This window comes from Diceros bicornis, chromosome 6 (assembly GCF_020826845.1).
Source record: "Diceros bicornis minor isolate mBicDic1 chromosome 6, mDicBic1.mat.cur, whole genome shotgun sequence".
NCBI lineage: Eukaryota > Metazoa > Chordata > Mammalia > Perissodactyla > Rhinocerotidae > Diceros > Diceros bicornis.
This window is the reverse complement of record NC_080745.1, coordinates 17,749,956-17,767,907: the sequence shown is the minus strand read 5'-3', so window position 1 is coordinate 17,767,907 and position 17,952 is coordinate 17,749,956. Positions and strand designations below refer to the sequence as shown.

Sequence of the window (17,952 nt, the reverse complement as noted above, 5' to 3'; positions counted from 1 at the left end):
TCCTTTGTCTTCAGCTGAAGATGATGTTTAAGACGAGAATTTCTGCTATTGTGTGGAGAAACGCAGTGTCCCTGGTTTCTCCCATGTATACATGTTATTAAACTTGATACTATTTTCTCCTGCTAACCTGTCTGTTAATTATTTGGCCAGCCATAAGAACCTTAAGGGAAAGGGCAGAGGGGGATTCTCCCTCTTCCCCTACAATGATATAAATGAATAAATGAATAAAAGGCGAATTGAATGAATGTGGCAAGATGATTAGCAGTTTCAGACTTACTACATGTTTCAAGCCTTACCTGACTTGCATTCTCATACATTTGCCAATATTTTCGTGAATGCCGTCTTTTAAAAAAATGTACTCCCCAAACTTTTCTTATTACCTCAATCAGGAACAAAGCATATTACATAATACTAATAGACATCTTGCTCTGAAAATGCACTTATGATATCCAGGAGCATGCCAGAAGCAGGAAAAGAAAAGAATTTTGATATCCTGGAAACTACGATTCGCACCTACTTCAGTGTCCACATTGTTGATGTCCAGAATAGATAAAAGCAAGAGCGTTTATGCAAAGGATTTTTCCAGGATATGGAGACTAGAACATGGATGAATTGAGAAGGGAGATGTGCAGTGATATCAAAGTCAGCTTGTACAGCTTGTACAGGCTTGTAACTGGGTACATCTCCTCCCAACTGCAATTTCCATGATGTATGTTGGTATTTTGAAATTGACCATGGTGGGAGTCTTTACACAATGGAAATAGATAACTGCTACAAATTAGGGCTTCTTTCCCTGAGAGCCTATTGTTAAGCATTTACCAGTACACCACTGAAGGTATGCCATTTGAGGAATCAGCAACATTCTCCTAAACTAAAGTCAGATAAGTAGACATAAAAGCAAATAATCAGGAGTGTGAAGGAAAGGATGGGTGGGAACAGGAAGGAAAGCAGAGAAACGAGAGCTTGGCAGAGTGCAGGACATTCAAATACAGGACAGAGAATGTGGTGGGAACAAATGAGACCTTAAAGTAGTGCTGGTAAATGAGAAAGAAAAGGAAGTGGGTAATCTGAATATAGGCTCTGGTGTTAGCTTGGGGACTCTAAGAAGCAGATGCCAAGATGAGATTAGATAGTCAAGAGGTTTATTAGGGGAAATTCCTGTGATGGAGGAAAGGGAAGGGGTAGGAAACAGGAGTTGGCAAGGAGAGCTATCAGACCACGATGCAGATTTGATACCTGTGAAAGGAGAGGGGTAAGGAAAGCAGATTAAGTAGCAAGAGTCTTAAGTGCAGTTCTAAGAGAGTTTCAGCCAGACTGATGGGTGTCCTTCACTCAAAGTCCTTCATTAGAAAATTCCATATACTATAGGAATAGGCCAACACTAGTGCCTCTGCCATTCTCTATCAACTGGGAGAAGCATGGCCTTGGCATGAATGCAATGATGGCTCCACTGTGGCAGCTGCTGGGACCATGTGTCAATTATATTTCCCTGTAGCAGTTGAGTTGAGAGGTGCATTTAAGTGCACATGATATAAAATGTGCCATCTTTTTGCCAGATGCCGAGTTTTAATGAAGACACTCAAGGTTTTTCTTACCAAACCCATTTCGCTGCATAACTCCAGGCTCTATGCCTGGACCTTCTCTCCTATGGGGCTACCTTGAGAGATATTACTATTTCCTCATAGTGGGTTCCATATTAGAATCCAATATGGATTCCTAGTACACTCCCCTCTTACAGTTATATCCTAGGTCTAGGATCTTGCTTAGCTCTGAAAATAGAGCATCTGACAAAGCTCAGAATCTGGGCTTCTCAGTGTCAGTGTTCTGTCCTGCTTGAAGTTGGAGTCATACATGATTTCCTAAATTTGCATATTCCATGCATATGGTTTGATATCTGCTTCAACACCAGGTATTTTTCTGACTCCTCATAACATGTCCCAATTCCTCAGTGCTGGTCTTAAATATATTTAGTAAGGACTGCCCAGAAGTCAAGCTATGACAGCGTGACATATTTCCCAGCTGAGCTGTATGTTTCCTGAAGGTAAGAACAGTGTCTTTTTCTAACTCCATAGGTGGACATGCAGTGGAGGTTCTGAGGCATTAGTCAAGATATTTCTAAAGGCTTCACATTTGGGATGTTGGAGACTTTTTTGTGTTTTGCCTAGTATTTCTTCTATCTTCTTCCTGTAATTCTTGGTTTGACTTACAAAGTAGTTCCGTTAGATATTTGACCTATGCTTACAGTTTCAGGGAAGCATAGGCAGACTGGAGGCAGATGGATATTATTTTTAATAGATTTTATTATTTCTATTTAATATTAATACCTTATCTACCTAACATTTTGCAATATGAAATTTCAAAATTGCAGAACTCAACTCACTGAACATTGAAATAATTAATTGTTTTATCACTATTGTCTCTTCTAACAGCAAATGGATACTTTTCTAATGTTTCTGCACAGATAAAGAAAAGCATTTATTTTGTGTATATAAATAGTGATAATTTGCAAAATGAACACTCAAAAGCAGTGTTAGAGGAAGAATCTTTTAGCAGATTTTTAGTGAGACACTTTCTTCTTTTTGTAGTAAGGAGGCTTGCATCAAAATCTGTAAGAAAAGATAATAATTTAGTTCCTAATTACAGCACTAAATATAGCCTAGTTTATTTTCTTTTAGAGAGCAAGTAATTCAAATTAAAAATAAATATAATTTTACCTTCTGTTAACATTTTATTCTGTGCATTTAGAATAATAAAAAGGCCCCACTCACCATATAAATTTCCCTCAAAGTAATTTTTGACAGTTAAGAACAAAAACATGTGAAGGTTTTATCCTAATCTTCCTCTGTTTGGTAATGATTTGAATGTATTATAGGAGAAATCATGCCACCCACAAGATACTTAAAGAAGTAAACTTTTAATACAATTGAATTAGCCTGTATTTTGGGTTGTAACTGAGAATGAAATTGATCCCATTTTATGCTCTGGAAATATGTAGAATAAATTTAATTGGAGGTCTCCAGTCTTCAAGACATCTTTATTTTCGAACAGAGGAGAATGAAGGCAAATTTCTATGAGACATCACACATTCTACTAAGTCTTTTAGACAATGCCTCATAGAACTGCTATTGTATTTTTTCCTGCCAATAAGCTGTTTATGATTATTAATGTATTGTTATGCTTATATTCAGGTAAAAGTGTTACATAGTTAATTTAATTGATTGTTTTCAAGGAAAGTAATGTATTTTAGCATCTTTGGGGTTGGTACTACCTACTTCAAGCATTCTCAAAGGAGACAGATGTGATGTTAGTTTAGCGAGTTCTAAGCATATCACATTCCCAAACTCACCCACTCTAATTTGATCTATTACAACACGGATTCTTAACTTAATGTCCAAGAACTAGAATTCAGTAGGTTCGTCAATATGGATGGGTTATTCTCACTAACCTGCAGCCAAAACTTATCATTTCTTTCAATTGTGAATCAGTGAACAAACCACAGTAGTAACAGCAGTGCATGTGGATTTGTCACTAATAGAAGCACAGATGTTTTCATATCACATTACAGCAGTTGGAGATATCCTAAAGTAACATTTATGCTCATCCTTGAATTTACGTTGAATAGATCTACATCGAGATCTTTGATGTACAAGATAATTCCTTTAATGGATTAATAAACCATGTTGTTATATCCCAAATTTATTTACATATGATAGGTATGTATGTATAGACAGGTAGATAGACATATATACAGAGAGATGGATGGAAAGATAGATTTAGATTAGATATATAACTGATACTTTCCTTTGTATCCTATACATTGTTATCTTACACATTTAAAAATTTATCTTGAAAAGGCATCCGTAATTTTCTCCAGAGTACCATTGGAGCCCATATTACATAAAAGTTAGAACTCCTGCATTAATGTTTAGTTTGTAATGGCAGGAAAAGAAGCTTGTGCTTTCTCAGGTTATAACTTAAATAACACAAGTATCCTCAAAAAATCTGCAGAAACTTGCAAATACTTTTCAGGATAAAGCCCAAACTTGTGTCTGGCTTCAGAGTCTTTCTCAAGATGATCCTGAAAGACATTTTCTCTTACTCCTTCTCTAGATTAAAGTTCTGCTCTAGCCAGGGCAGTCTAAATAACACATCTCACTTCCTTGCCCTGAGATTTTCCTCCTGCTCTATTTGGTCTAGAAAATGACCTCTCTCCACCAACCAATATTCTACTCATCCTTCCTACTTCCTCAATGTAGTCTTCCCTGACAACTCAAGCCTATAGACAGATCTTCATGATTTAAATTCAGATAGAATGATAACATTTTGAAAGCTGAAAAAGGAAGCCAGAAATTACTTAAAATAACCTGTTAATTTGACATGTAAGGAAATTTATCTTGTCCAAGTTTAGAATTATGTAATAACAGAGATGGGATTTACACTGTAAGGTTTTTCAAGTTAGGTTTTGTGGAGATCAAGGTGTAATCAGAGGGGCCTCATGATCTGAGGAAAGAGTTATCCAGAAAGACTCTTTCCCTACCCATATGTAATGAAAGAAGTTTTGTTTCTATTTTGAAATTTTTAGATTGGTTTCCCTATTGAAATTTCCTTGAAGAAAGGGTTTGCTGTCAAAACAAATAAAGCCAAAATTTTTAAGCCACTGTGCTAAATTATGTTGACTCAGTATCTAAACTAACTATTCATAATCTATAAAAGCTCTTTGTCATTTAATTATATACTAAATTGGTCTTAACTTGTTTTGTTATTTTATATATCATTTTGCTATGATTTTCCACCCCAACTATACTGTAAAAAAAGTAGGTAGGGAACAAGTGTTGTTTATTTTTAGTGACTTTAGTACGTTGTTTAAAACAGGTTTCAGTAGGGCCTACCCCGTGGCTTAGCGGTTAAGTGCGCGCACTCCGCTACTGGCGGCCCCGGGTTCGGATCCTGGGCGTGCACCTGGTGCACTGCTTCTCTGGCCATGCTGAGGCGGCATCCCACATACAGCAACTGGGAGGATGCGCAACTATGACATACAACTATCTACTGGGGCTTTGGGGGGGAAACAAAAAAAAAGGAGGAGGATTGGCAATAGATGTTAGCTCAGAGCCGGTCTTCCTCGGCAAAAAGAGGAGGATTGGCATGGATGTTAGCTCAGGGCTGATCTTCCTCACACACACACAAAAAAAGAAAGAGCCTTTATAAAAATAAATAAATAAAATTAATAAAATAAAATAAAACAGGTTTTAGTAAAAATGTCTTTTTTGGATAAATAAATGAATGAACGAATTGATGCATAAAGAATCAACACTCTTGGAGTCTTTCCATTATCTACTGATAGTAGGATTGATTTTCCACTACAGCTATTAAAAAACTGGCAGGTAGGGGCCGGCCCGGTGGCGCAAGCGGTTAAGTGCGCGCGCTCCGCTGCGGCGGCCCGGGGTTCGCTGGTTCGGATCCCGGGCGCGCACCGACGCACTGCTTGGCGGGCCATGCTGTGGCGGCGTCCCATATAAAAAAAAAAAAAAATGGAGGAAGATGGGCACAGATGTTAGCCCAGGGCCGTCTTCCTCAGCAAAAAAAGAGGAGGATTGGCGGATGTTAGCACAGGGCTGATCTCCTCACAAAAAAAAAAAAAAAAAAAAAAAAAAAACTGGCAGGTAATATCATTTCTTACTCTTTAGGCTAGGTAATTTTAAAGGATATGAATTCTTTCACAAAAATTAATAAAACAAAAATAGCGTATAATTGTGTTTTCTAAGTCATATAAAATAAAGCTCGAGTACCCAATGGCCAAGGTTATCAAGTGTTCCAATACCAGTTCTTTTAAGGGTAATTATAAATCACTTAATTATGTATCAGAACTTGTGACTTATGTAGAACCAGAAAAATGGAAGAAGCCTTTGGTGACCATCATGGTCACCTGTCACAGGCCCTCGAAGACCATTTGAAGGCAGGAGCCTCCAAAAATGACACCACTCTTTTCAGGCTAATTTTCACATGGGGAATTTCCAGTAAGTCCCAAAGCAGGCAGCTCTTATTTTCTAGTCATTGTAGGCAACCAGCCATCCCTCTGCATCTGAGACCTTGACGGCTCAGAGGTGCTCTCTTGGTGAGTGCCTATCAGCGAGACCAGCTCAGGGAAGTGCTGTCTCACTTCATCTAATACAAGTCATTAGTTGGCATAACAGGCTTCACTGAACATTCTGGATTATAATCAATTATGTCCAAGCACCACATTATAACAATCCAAAATTTGAAGATTAAACATCCCTATTCTTAAAAGCTCTTCTGCCATTCTTCTGATGAAGAATTTCCTATTGACCATCTTTTGCCTCAAGTTCCAAAAATGAAAGTAAATTTCTTTCCCTTATATACAAAAACATTACCTCTTTTCACCTTATTCATGCCTAGAACTATTATTGCATATTTAAAGACTCATTCATGTGTTCTGCTATTTAATATAAAGAGCACTGATGTCCAACACTTAGAAGATGAAAAAAGTAATAGTGCCTTTAAAATTCTAGTCTTCCCTTACTCCACCTGCGTTAGTGTTGGCAAGAAAAAAGAAGCAGAAGAGACATGTACTTCTTTCATGACAGTAATTTTCCATCTATTGCACATAGAGGGCAAAATTATCTGCAGTGATTGTTACATTTGAATGTATTCTTTTTTCTTTCCATTATACATTTAATATTGTTTGGAATTTGAACCAATGCAATGACATAGAACAGATATTAATATATACCTTGATTACTGGAAAGGTATAAAAAATTATCACTATTGCAAACGACATGATTGCATACCAAAAGAATAATTACAACACATTCCAAGAGAATCAAAGTTTACAATTAATCAGCAAATTTATTATTTGATGGGGGTCACCTAAATATATAAGAATTAATTGCCTTTCGGTTTATTACCTATAACTAATTAGGAAACATAATAGGAAAGAAGATCCCTGTCTCTCAAAGTAGCTGCAAACACAAGGTTGTAAGCTGAAATGCATGAAGAGGGGCCAGCCCCCTCGCATAGTGGTTAAGTTTGTCACGTCCTGCATTGGTGGCCTGGGTTCGCAGGTTCCAATCCTGGGCACAGACCTACACCACTCATCAAGCCATGCTGTGGCTGCGACCCACACACAAAATAGAGGAAGACTGGCACAGCTCTTAGCTCAGGGCCCATCTTCCTCACCAGAAAAATAAATAAGTAAATGCATGAAGAAATGTGTGAGATACTTATGAGGAAAGAAGCATTTTGATACAAATTATAAAACTTTTAAATGATTATGCTCAAAATTCTTCCCAAATTTATGTTTAATGTAATATGAATTAAAGTGTCATTAAAATTTTCAAAAATGATTCAATTTTTTTCTGGAAAAATGATAAGGCAGGAATAGATAAAAACATTTTGAAAAGGAGTAAGGATGGTATAGTATTTAATACACCTGCTCATAAATATTGCAATTCCTTTTACAGGCACGTAGTTAAACTTTAATTTCTAATTTTATTTTAATTATATATAGCCATATGGCATGTTTTTTCCAATGAAATGTGAAGGAAAATGACGCATATTACTTATCACTAGAAGCTTAAAGGACCAGTTTGTAGTTCAGCGTGTGCCCTTCACTCTGCTGAGCTGATTGTAGAAATCTGTTTAAAGATGGATCCCCATCAGCCTGAGTTCCAAAGTGACTATAATGTTCAGAGCCCCATGACAATGTATATTTGACATATAATGTATGCAAGAAATGAACTTTTTATTGTCATAGGTAATTGTATTTTACTGAAGCATAAACTTGCCTATCTTGACTGATACAAATGGAGTACTTCCTTTCCATTAATTAAGGGAGTCTGTTAGTACAATAATTTGTTGATCAATGTTGTTTGGGTGCATTAGTTTACAAAGCAAAGAAATAACATTAATGACTCGTATACATACGCACACTTAAAATTTAAATATTTAAAAAATATGAAAGGTAAATCAACGTGAGACGGAAATATTCAATGAATAATGTTGAAACTATTTATTGAGAGAAATAATTTCATGTCTTAAGTCTGTAAAATAATAAGCGCTAACATTGACTGAGCACTCATTTTGTGGCTAATGCTCTTCTCTCTGCTTTACATGTATGTTTTTATGTAAAATTCAGACTCACTGCATGAGAAAGCTAATAATGATGTCTATATTTCACATATGAGGAAACTAAAGCACTGAGAGTTATAGGATTTGGCAAAGGACACACAGCTGATAGTTTCAGAAATTAAATTATTGAAAACAACTTTCAAGCTAGAAGAATGAAGAAATTAAAACCTAAATAAAGAAGACTCTCTAAGATTAAAAGCATGAAAAAAGGGGAGTATTTGATTACATAAAAATTATGCCAATATATCTAAACAAAATTTAAATTCAAAATATTTTCAAAACATCAGAAAAAAATCAAATAATGCAATTTTAGTAAGCATACAAAAACATTTAAAAATTAATAAAAAATAAGAAATTAAAAACCAAAAGCATGCAAAATGTTCAGCTGTATTAGTAATTAAAATATGCTGATAAATCTGAGATGCTGATTTTTGCTAACAATATATGAAAATATTTTTAAATAATGTTTTTTATTCATACAACTAGATATTGTACAATACTTAATTATTATAACAAGGTTTTATTTATATGGGAAATTGTATTATAACATCAGTAAAATGCTAGGTGTTTTTAAAATGTAGGAATGACATTTAAAATATGCATATGGGAATATTTAGAAAAATATTAGGGAAAAATGCCTAAATATTAATTGCAATCATCTCTGGGTGGATAACTAACAAACAATTGTTACCCCTACGTATTCTGTCTTAAATTTCCTAATACTCTTCAATGAATGCACATTATTTAATTTGCAGAGAAAAAAGATGATGTTGATTTAAAACATCAAATAATGGAATGCATATTCAAATTGACCTGAACAAAGTTAAAACCTATCCTTACTCCCTGATGATTCAGCATTCAGCCAGTTTCTGGTTTGGAGATGCAGAACTTTTGACTGTGAAAGATTTTATAAATCTCTATCATTCATGAGTAAGTAAAAGGTGAGGGGCCAGAAAAAGGAGACAGAAGTGGTATTTGGCTGCCAGGAACAGAGTTGATGAAAAGTTAAACAACATTGTTCCTGGAAGAGTGGAGGACGAAAAACAAAACATTATCTCTCTTCTGTCTATAGTCTCCCATATGTTTTCAAATATCTGTGGAAAAATGAATACACGGCACAGCTAAGCCCTGAAAGGTAGTAGGCGCATTAAAATGAAATTAGCCACAGCCTGCAAGTCAATGCACTGGGTGCTAATCTGCACTCTGAGTTCCCAGCCATGGAAACTGGAATGGTCCTTTTATTTCTATGGACCCCAGTTCCCACATCTATACAGTGAGGAACTGTGACTTAATCATCTTTATTATTCCTTCCTATTCTAAAATTTCTTTAGGTTAATGTAGGATAAAAAATGATAAAGACTGAAAATTCAATTATCCTGCTAATAACTTTAATATTTTAAAATAACCATCATGGCACGAGTTGAAATCTGAAGATGTTTTGAGTTTAACTTAGGATAACAAAATAGTCAAAAGCATTGAGCTCACAACACATTATTTTGAAATACTTAAAAAAATTTTTTTCAATTGTGTATTTGCAATAAACAAAAAACAAAACAAAAGAAAATCTCCTACCAAAATATGGTGACCTGGACCTGGGTCAGTCAAAAAAGTTAGCTAAACATGTAAATATTTTTGAATGTACTTTAAACATATTCTTTTAATCTAAAACAAATATATGTGCATTTATTGGGACTTTTTTCATAAGGGAAAAAGACTTTTTCTTTAAACACGAGTTCTCTGATTCGAGTTTTATTTTGTCTTTATTGAAAAAAACATATTCAAGGGGACTGTCCATGATTTTCAGTTTCAGTGAAATTAAAACCACCTCACAACCATTGCAACTTAGGTGCAGAAGCCTTCTAGATTTGTAGACTATTTTCCCAATCTCTTACAGTTGTCTTGCTCACTCCTAATCTGACAGTGATTTTTTAGCAAGTCACCATTATTGATTCTTTTCAAAGAAATCAGCTTCATTTTTATAGAGACAAGAATTATTTTTATTATATTGGTTAAATAAGATTTATTTAAATAGTCTATTTAGAATAGTAATTACTAGGGTCATAAATAGTGAAAATGACTATTGAAAACACAATTAACTGACTATTGGTAAATCAATTGGAGCATGAAAGAATACGGATACTGACAAATGGCCTACTAAATCTGAGCTTACCACGTAGCCCTGAGAGGGAAATTGAAAACAAGAGCATTTTGAAAATAAAGTGCTGTGTGCAGTCATAACTTTGTTTTACTGAGAGAAGAGGGAGTGTCCATTAATCTGATATGTCAGTTAAGTAAAAGTGGATAACAGAGTTAAGGAATTTCTACACAACGTGATGTCTATAAAAAAGTTGCTGCAAGAGTTAATGAACAAGACATAAAAATAAAACAATCTTCAACAAAAATATTTCAGGTGCTAGATGATTTTAAGTGTCATATTTCAAAAGATACATGAATCAGAATTAAGTGCAAAGCAGCTTGTAGTTAGAAAATTTTGAATAGACAAATAAGCATCATCTCTCAGGTTGTATGCAATCGTGATGTTCAAGGTAACATATTTACCCAGGAGAATAGCAACATAACCTACCTTCTCTATGAACAGAATCTCCTTTATTAGTATAGTCACCAACAATACTTAGCACACACAATTATTCTCAAATCAGTCAGCTTAAACCCACTTTGTAATTCTAACAACAGAAATTGGATTTAGAGGGAAGATGAGCACAATGGAAAAAAATAATTAACCTATAGATATAAAAAGCTCATCTAAAAACATTTGGTTATGAGCTATAACTTTCATTTCCAGGAGTAAGTAACTTTGAATCAGGACTTAGCAATAGGTTGGGATAGAGTCCAGGTGTATCTGATTCATTATAAAAAAAAATACAAGTCATTTAAAAATTATTTTCACCTTCATTCACCTCCTTATATTGGAGATAATATTGATTTTTTTGCTTTGGATTATTGTGTGCCCTGATAGTGAAAGTGACAATAAAAGCATTTTGAAAATAAAGTGCTATGAAAATTTTAATAATAATTTGCATAAATGAATTTGCAAGGTCTGAAAAGAATTAGAAAATCAGTGTAAGTTTCTAAATATAAGTAAAGGTATTTTATCTCTTAAAATTGGAAGAATGCATAATAGAAAAATAAAATTTTAAAATATAGAACTTTAGCATGTGTAATATCCCTTTATTATGAAATTTATTTAAAATGATTGTTTCTTCAATATCACTCAATATTAGAATATATTAACATATAGTACAAGCCTCTCTAAATTTTAATGTCATAATTCAACATTTATTGAAATATCTACTATACGAAGTACATTATTCAATTACTGGGGAAATACACTGATATAGTCACTGTTCCCAATTAACTTTCATTGGATAGTGTAGAGTAAAATCATTTTTATTATTATCTGGATCTCAGCTTTCTTGTTGGAGTAAAGCAAATGCAAAGCTGAGACAAAAGTTTTACTGCGAAATCATACTAGTCTAAATGTGACCAGGAGCAAAGGTTTAATTTAACATCATTTATTAAATACCTCCTTCTTGTCAAGCACTCTATTATTTCCTAGGAAAACAAACAAAAACAAAGCATGACTCCTGCCCAGCAGGTCTCACAAGATATTAAAGGAAATACGCAAAAAATAAAACAGTGGGGAAAAGACAAAATGTTTCAGATCTTTTCTGGAATTATTACTAGATTACAATTGGGGCACAAGCAGAGAGCATTCAGTGCCACAGGAGTGGGGTTGGTCTGTAGCCCTGAAAGCTATGGCACTGTCATCACTGTAAGCCAACACTCTTCCTTTGCCAGCGTTCTGCAGAAGCATACTCTGATGTCTCACAGGTGTTTCAGCAGTAAACTTTATTCAGTGACTTTTTTTTTAAAAGTCATATAAAGTTCTTTTCCTCTCATTCTTTGTTTTAATTATTGAGGTCATAATAGTTTACAGCATTATGAAATTTCAGTTGTACATTATTATTTGTCAGTCACTATAATATATGTGCCCCTTTACCCCTTATGCCCATGCCCGAACCCCCTTCCCCTCTGGTAACCACTAATCTGTTGTCTTTGTCCCTGTGTTTGTTTATCTTCCACAATGAGTGAAATCACGTGGTGTTTGTCTTTCTGTCTGGCTTATTTTGCTTAACATAATACCCTCAAGGTCCATCCCTGTTGTTGTAAATGGGATGATTTTGTCTTTTTTTATGGCTGAGTAGTATGCCACTATATATATATATATTCCATATATATATATATATATATATTCCGCTATATATACATATATATATACACCACATCTTCTTTATCCATTCATCAGTTGATGGGCACTTGGGTTGCTTCCTCGACTTGGCTATTGTGAATAATGCTGCAATGAACATACGGGTACATTAGTCTCTTTGAATTCTTGATTTCAAGTTCTTTGGATAAATACCCAGTACTGGGATAGCTGGGTCATATGGTATTTCTATTTTTAATTTTATGAGAAATCTCCATACTATTTTCCATAGTGGCTGAACCAGTTGCATTCCCACCAGCAGTATATGAGAGTTTCCTTTTCTCCACATCCTCTCCAACATTTGTTATTTTTTGTCTTGGTTATTATAGCCTTTCTAACAGGTGTAAGATGATATCTCGTTATAGTTTTGATTTGCATTTCCCTAATGATTAGTGATGTTGAACATCTTTTCATGTGCCTGTTGCCCATCTGTATATCCTCTTTGGAAAAATGTCTGTTCATATCCTCTGCCAATTTTTTGACCAGGTTGTTTGTTATTTTTTTGTTGAGTTGTATCAGTTCTTTATATAGTTTGGAGATTAACCCCTTATTGGACATATGGTTTGCAAATATTTACCATGACATTAGTCAAAGAAATAATATCTTTGCTAAAGACAGGACGTTAACGTAACTGTATATCACCTCTAAGCTTTTCTACAGAGATAGATAGTATTTCTCAAATTGTGTTCTGCAAAACAAGGATTCCATGGAATGTTAATAAAATTCCTTGTCAGTAACAAAGGAAAATGACGAGTTAAAGAAAAAGAGTTTTCATAGCTTTAAATATGCTAACTTGCATTTTGAACAACCAGAAAGGAATTGAAATATAGGTTTCCCAAAATATTTAGCCATAGTACTGTTTTGATGGAACACCTCATGGATATATTGTGTTGGACTATGCACTATGGGAAGTGTTCCACCGAAGCTGTAAACAGAAATGTGGGGATGATGTATGAAGAGGAACAGGAAGGAGATGTGCCAAGAATTATTTTAGGCTTCCTGTAGTTAGACAGTCTTTATGGAAAGTTATTGCTCCAGGCCAGAGAAAGAGGTCTTGAGTTCCAAAACTGGAAGTAGTGGCCCAAGTACTGCTGCTGCTATTTATATTGCCCAACCCAAAAGCAGAGGCAGATACTTTATTAAAAGACTTCCACCTACAGCTGTTATGAAATAACTGGGATTGGGCAGACCCTTTTGCCACACACACACCCAAAGATAGAAAATTGGGCAAAATCTATGAAAAATATCATTACTAGATGCTGGACAAGAGATGGGAATGATAGGATCCCTAAGAGAAAAGAAAAAAATGAGGTAAACCCTGTGTCTTAGTCTACTCGAGCTGCCATAACAAAATACCAAAGACTGGGTGGTTTAAGCAACAGTAATTTATTTTCTCACAGTTCTGGAGGCTAGAAGTCCCAGATCAAGGTGCTGGCTGATTTGGTTCCTGGAGAGACCCTCCTCCTGGTTTGCAGATGGCTGCCTTTTCATTGTGTCCTCTGGTGTCAGATAGAGAGAAATCTCTCATGTCTCTTCTTATAAGGACCTTATATTGAATCAGGTCTCCACCCTTATGATCTCATTTAACCTTAATTACCTCCCTGAAGGCCCTGTCTCCAAATATAGTCACATTGGGTGTTGGGGCTTCAACATATGAATTTGGGGAGAACATAAACTTTCAGTCTATAATACCCTGCCATCACTCTAGCTTTCTGCTTATAGACATTACTTGGACCATGATATAGGGGTGAGTTTGGGTCTGTAGGACAAGAAAATGCACCTCTCAAATCCCTGACTGCAAGGATACTGAAGATCCCAGTTCTGTATTCTGAAATTTATTGGTGCATTTGGCCTGAGGCCACACTTCTCAAGGACTGCTCTCAGTTAGAAACTGAACATGACAGGAACACTAAGGCAGATCTGTTCTGAGAAGTGCAGAGCAAGAAATAAGAAAATAACTCAAAAATATGGTAAGCACATTGTGTAGTACAATATTGTAAAAAAATCAAGAGAGGAATTAACTAGAATTTTAAATATACACATACATATATACATAAATGCATATATATATCTTAACAAGAAATATATATACAATTTTATTTTTTTATTTTTTAATTTATTTTTGATTTATTATTTTTATTGTGGTAACATTGGTTTATAACATTGTATAAATTTCAGGTGTACATCGTTATACTTCTATTTCTGCATAGATTACATCGTGTTCGCCACCCCAAGACTAATTACAATCCATCACCATACACACGTGCCTAATCACCCGTTTTGCACACCTCCCTCCCTCCTTCCCCTCTGGTAACCACCAATCCAATCTCTGTCTCTGTGTGTTTGTTTGTTATTGTTTTTATCTTCTACTTATGAGTGAGATCATATGATATTTGACCTTCTCCCTCTGACTTATTTCACTTAGCATAATACCCTCAATGTCCATCCATGTTGTCACAAATGGCTGGATTTCATTGTTTCTTACGGCTGAGTAGTATTCCATTGTGTATATATATCACATCTTCTTTATCCATGCGTCCCTTGATGGGCATTTAGGTTGCTTCCAAGTCTTGGCTATTGTGAATAATGCTGCAATGAACACAGTTGTGCATGTATCTTTATGCATTGGTGTTTTCATGTTCTTTGGATAAATACCCAGCATTGGAATAGCTGGATTGTATGGTAGTTCTAGTCTTAATTTTTTGAGGAATCTCCATACTGTTTTCCATAGTGGCTGCATCAGTTTGCACTCCCACCAGCAGTGTATGAGAGTTCACTTCTTTCCACATCCTCTCCAACACATATTGTTACCTGTCTTGTTAATTATAGCCATTCTGACGGGCGTGAGGTGATATCTCATTGTAGTTTTGATTTGCATTTCCCTGATAGTTAGTGATGTTGAACATCTTTTCATGTGCCTGTTGGCCATCTGTGTATCTTCTTTGGAGAAATGTCTGTTCAGGTCTTTTGCCCATTTTTTAACTGGGTTGTTAGTTTTTGGTGGTTGAGCTGTATGAATTCTTTATATATTTTGGAGATTAACCCCTTATCAGATGTATGATTTGCAAATATCTTCTCCCAATTGTTAGGTTGTCTTTTCGTTTTGTTGATGGTTTTCTTTGCTGTGCAGAAGCTTTGTAGTTTGACGTAGTCCCATTTGTTTATTTTTTCTATCGTTTCTCTTGCCCGGTCAGACATGGCACTTGAAAATATGTTGCTAAGACTCATGTCGAAGAGTGTACCTTCTACGTTTTCTTCTAAAAGTTTCATGATTTCAGAACTTAGTGCAGGGATGGTTCAACATCCACAAATCAATCAACATGATGCACCACATTAATAAAATGAAGAATAAAAATCACATGATCATCTCAGTAGATGCAGAGAAAGCATTTGACAAGATACAGCATCCAATTATGATAAAAATTCTGAATAAAATGGGTATATAAGGAAAGTACCTCACCATAATAAAGGCCATATATGACAAACCCACAGCTAATATCATTCTCAATGGTGAAAAACTATATATATAATTTTAAATATGTAAGAGACACAGAGGAACAAAATAAATCTGAAATATAAATAAAACAAACAACAAAATAGCAGACATAAATCCAACCATATAAATATTATATTAATGGGAATGGACTAAACACTATAATAAAAAAAACAGAGATTGTCAGACTGGATTAAAAAACAATTTCCAAAAACATACTATATACAGAAGACACATTTTAGTTTCAGATATACTAATAGGTTGAAATTAAAAAGATGAAGTTGTTATATATATATATTTCTTAATGGTACAAAAGGACCTCAAAAATTCACTCCTCCATAAGAAAACCAGCAAAAAAAGGTCAGAATCAACTTTTCAGAACTCCAGAAAATAAGCAAAGGCTTGAAACAATCCAGGGGGTGTTTATTAAGGAAAAGTGAGTGAATCTCAGTAAGAACAGTGAGCTTTGTGGCATTTTAATTGCACTAGTCACATCTTTCACTCTTCAGCTCCATGGTAATGCAAAATAACAGGTCACATTTCTGGTCAAAACCAATAGCCTGACAGCCTTGAGGGGGCAGAAAAAGGCTGGAGCTCTTTCAAGGCCTTATTCCCAGAGAATTGTCATTATTTGACTTTTCTGGTCATTATTGACTCATGACCTCTTTCTCTGTTTGCAAGGCTGTCTGTATTTGCCTGATTTGGAGCTTGCTCAGTGCAAAAATCCTCTTCTTCTGGGGTAATTTTTGAAAACAATTAAAGTCCATTGATTAACTGAGTATCTGCCTGAGGTGGTGAATAACTGTTGGGGCAAACAAAACAAATGAAGTAGCTTAAAAGAAAAATTTGGGTTACAAGATGTCCATGTGGAATTTTTTTTTTTTTTTGAGGAAGATCAGCTGTGAGCTAACATCCATACTAATCTTCCTCTTTTTGCTGAGGAAGACCGGCTCTGAGCTAACACCTATTGCCAATCCTCCTCCTTTTTTTTTTTTCCCCCAAAGCCCCAGTAGATAGTTGTATGTCATAGTTGCACATCCTTCTAGTTGCTGTATGTGGGATGCGGCCTCAGCGTGGCTGGAGAAGTGGTGAGTTGGTGCGCGCCCGGGATCCGAACCCGGGCCTCCAGTAGCGGAGCGGGCACACTTAACCGCTGAGCCATGCGGCCAGCCCCATGTGGACTTTTAAGAGCTCAGATATATTCTCAGGAGTCTAGAAGGCCGTGTATGCCCAGGATTGTGCATACACTCAGGAAAGATCTGAAAAGGCCCCACTCTCTTCTCTGGCTGACCTCAAGTCTCTATGCAAGCAGAAAGTAGAGGCTAAGGCAGAGTTGTCAACTGGCTAGCTGAATATTGAAAGCATGCCACCAACATGCCCACAGAGCCACTCAGCAAAGACTGGGAGACTTACTGGTTCTTTGTTTAAGACATTGTCTATACAATTATTAAGACGCCTCTAAGATAACCATGCAGAGACTTTCATGAACACACATGACAGAGAACACAGACTTTACAGAATTATTTCAGAACAGCCACTAAACAAACAAACAGCAACTCTCAGAACAAACAACAAAAACAATAAACCCTGGGATGGGGGAGAATCTGATTTTCAGAGTTACCACATAGTGTTATTAACTATGTCCAATTTTAACAAAAAATAATGACACATACAAAGAATCAAGAAAGTATAGCCTATACACAGAAAAAAATAAATGGAAATTGTCCTTTGAGAAGCCCAGGCATTGGAATTACTAGACTTTAAATCAGTTATTTTATATATGTTCCAAAAATTAAAAGAAACCATGTCTAAAGAGATAAAGAAAATTATGTGAACAATGTTTCACCATATACAAAATATTAATGAAGAGATAGAAATTATTTAAATAATGAATTAAAATTCTGAAATTGAAAAGTTCGAGTGAAAAATTCATTAGAAGGGCCAACAGCAGATTTCAACAGGCACCATAAAGAATCAGAAAACTTAAAAATAGATCAATGGACATTATCTAGTCTGAGGAAAGAAAGAA

At 35.3% G+C, this 17,952-nt stretch overlaps 1 long non-coding RNA gene across 2 annotated transcripts in view; it reads right to left on the bottom strand.

Annotated features, from left to right (window-relative positions):
• Positions 1-2,466: 2,466 nt before the first annotated feature.
• Positions 2,467-17,952, bottom strand: part of LOC131406994 (uncharacterized) — a 44,272-nt gene continuing 28,786 nt past the window's right edge. Inside the window, exon 3 of one of the 2 annotated variants that reach the window (XR_009220423.1) lies at positions 2,467-2,606. This is a non-coding gene — a long non-coding RNA (uncharacterized LOC131406994). Of the gene's footprint in view, positions 2,607-14,577; positions 15,711-17,952 lie in introns of those variants that run through there. The other variant, XR_009220424.1, reaches the window with a different exon arrangement.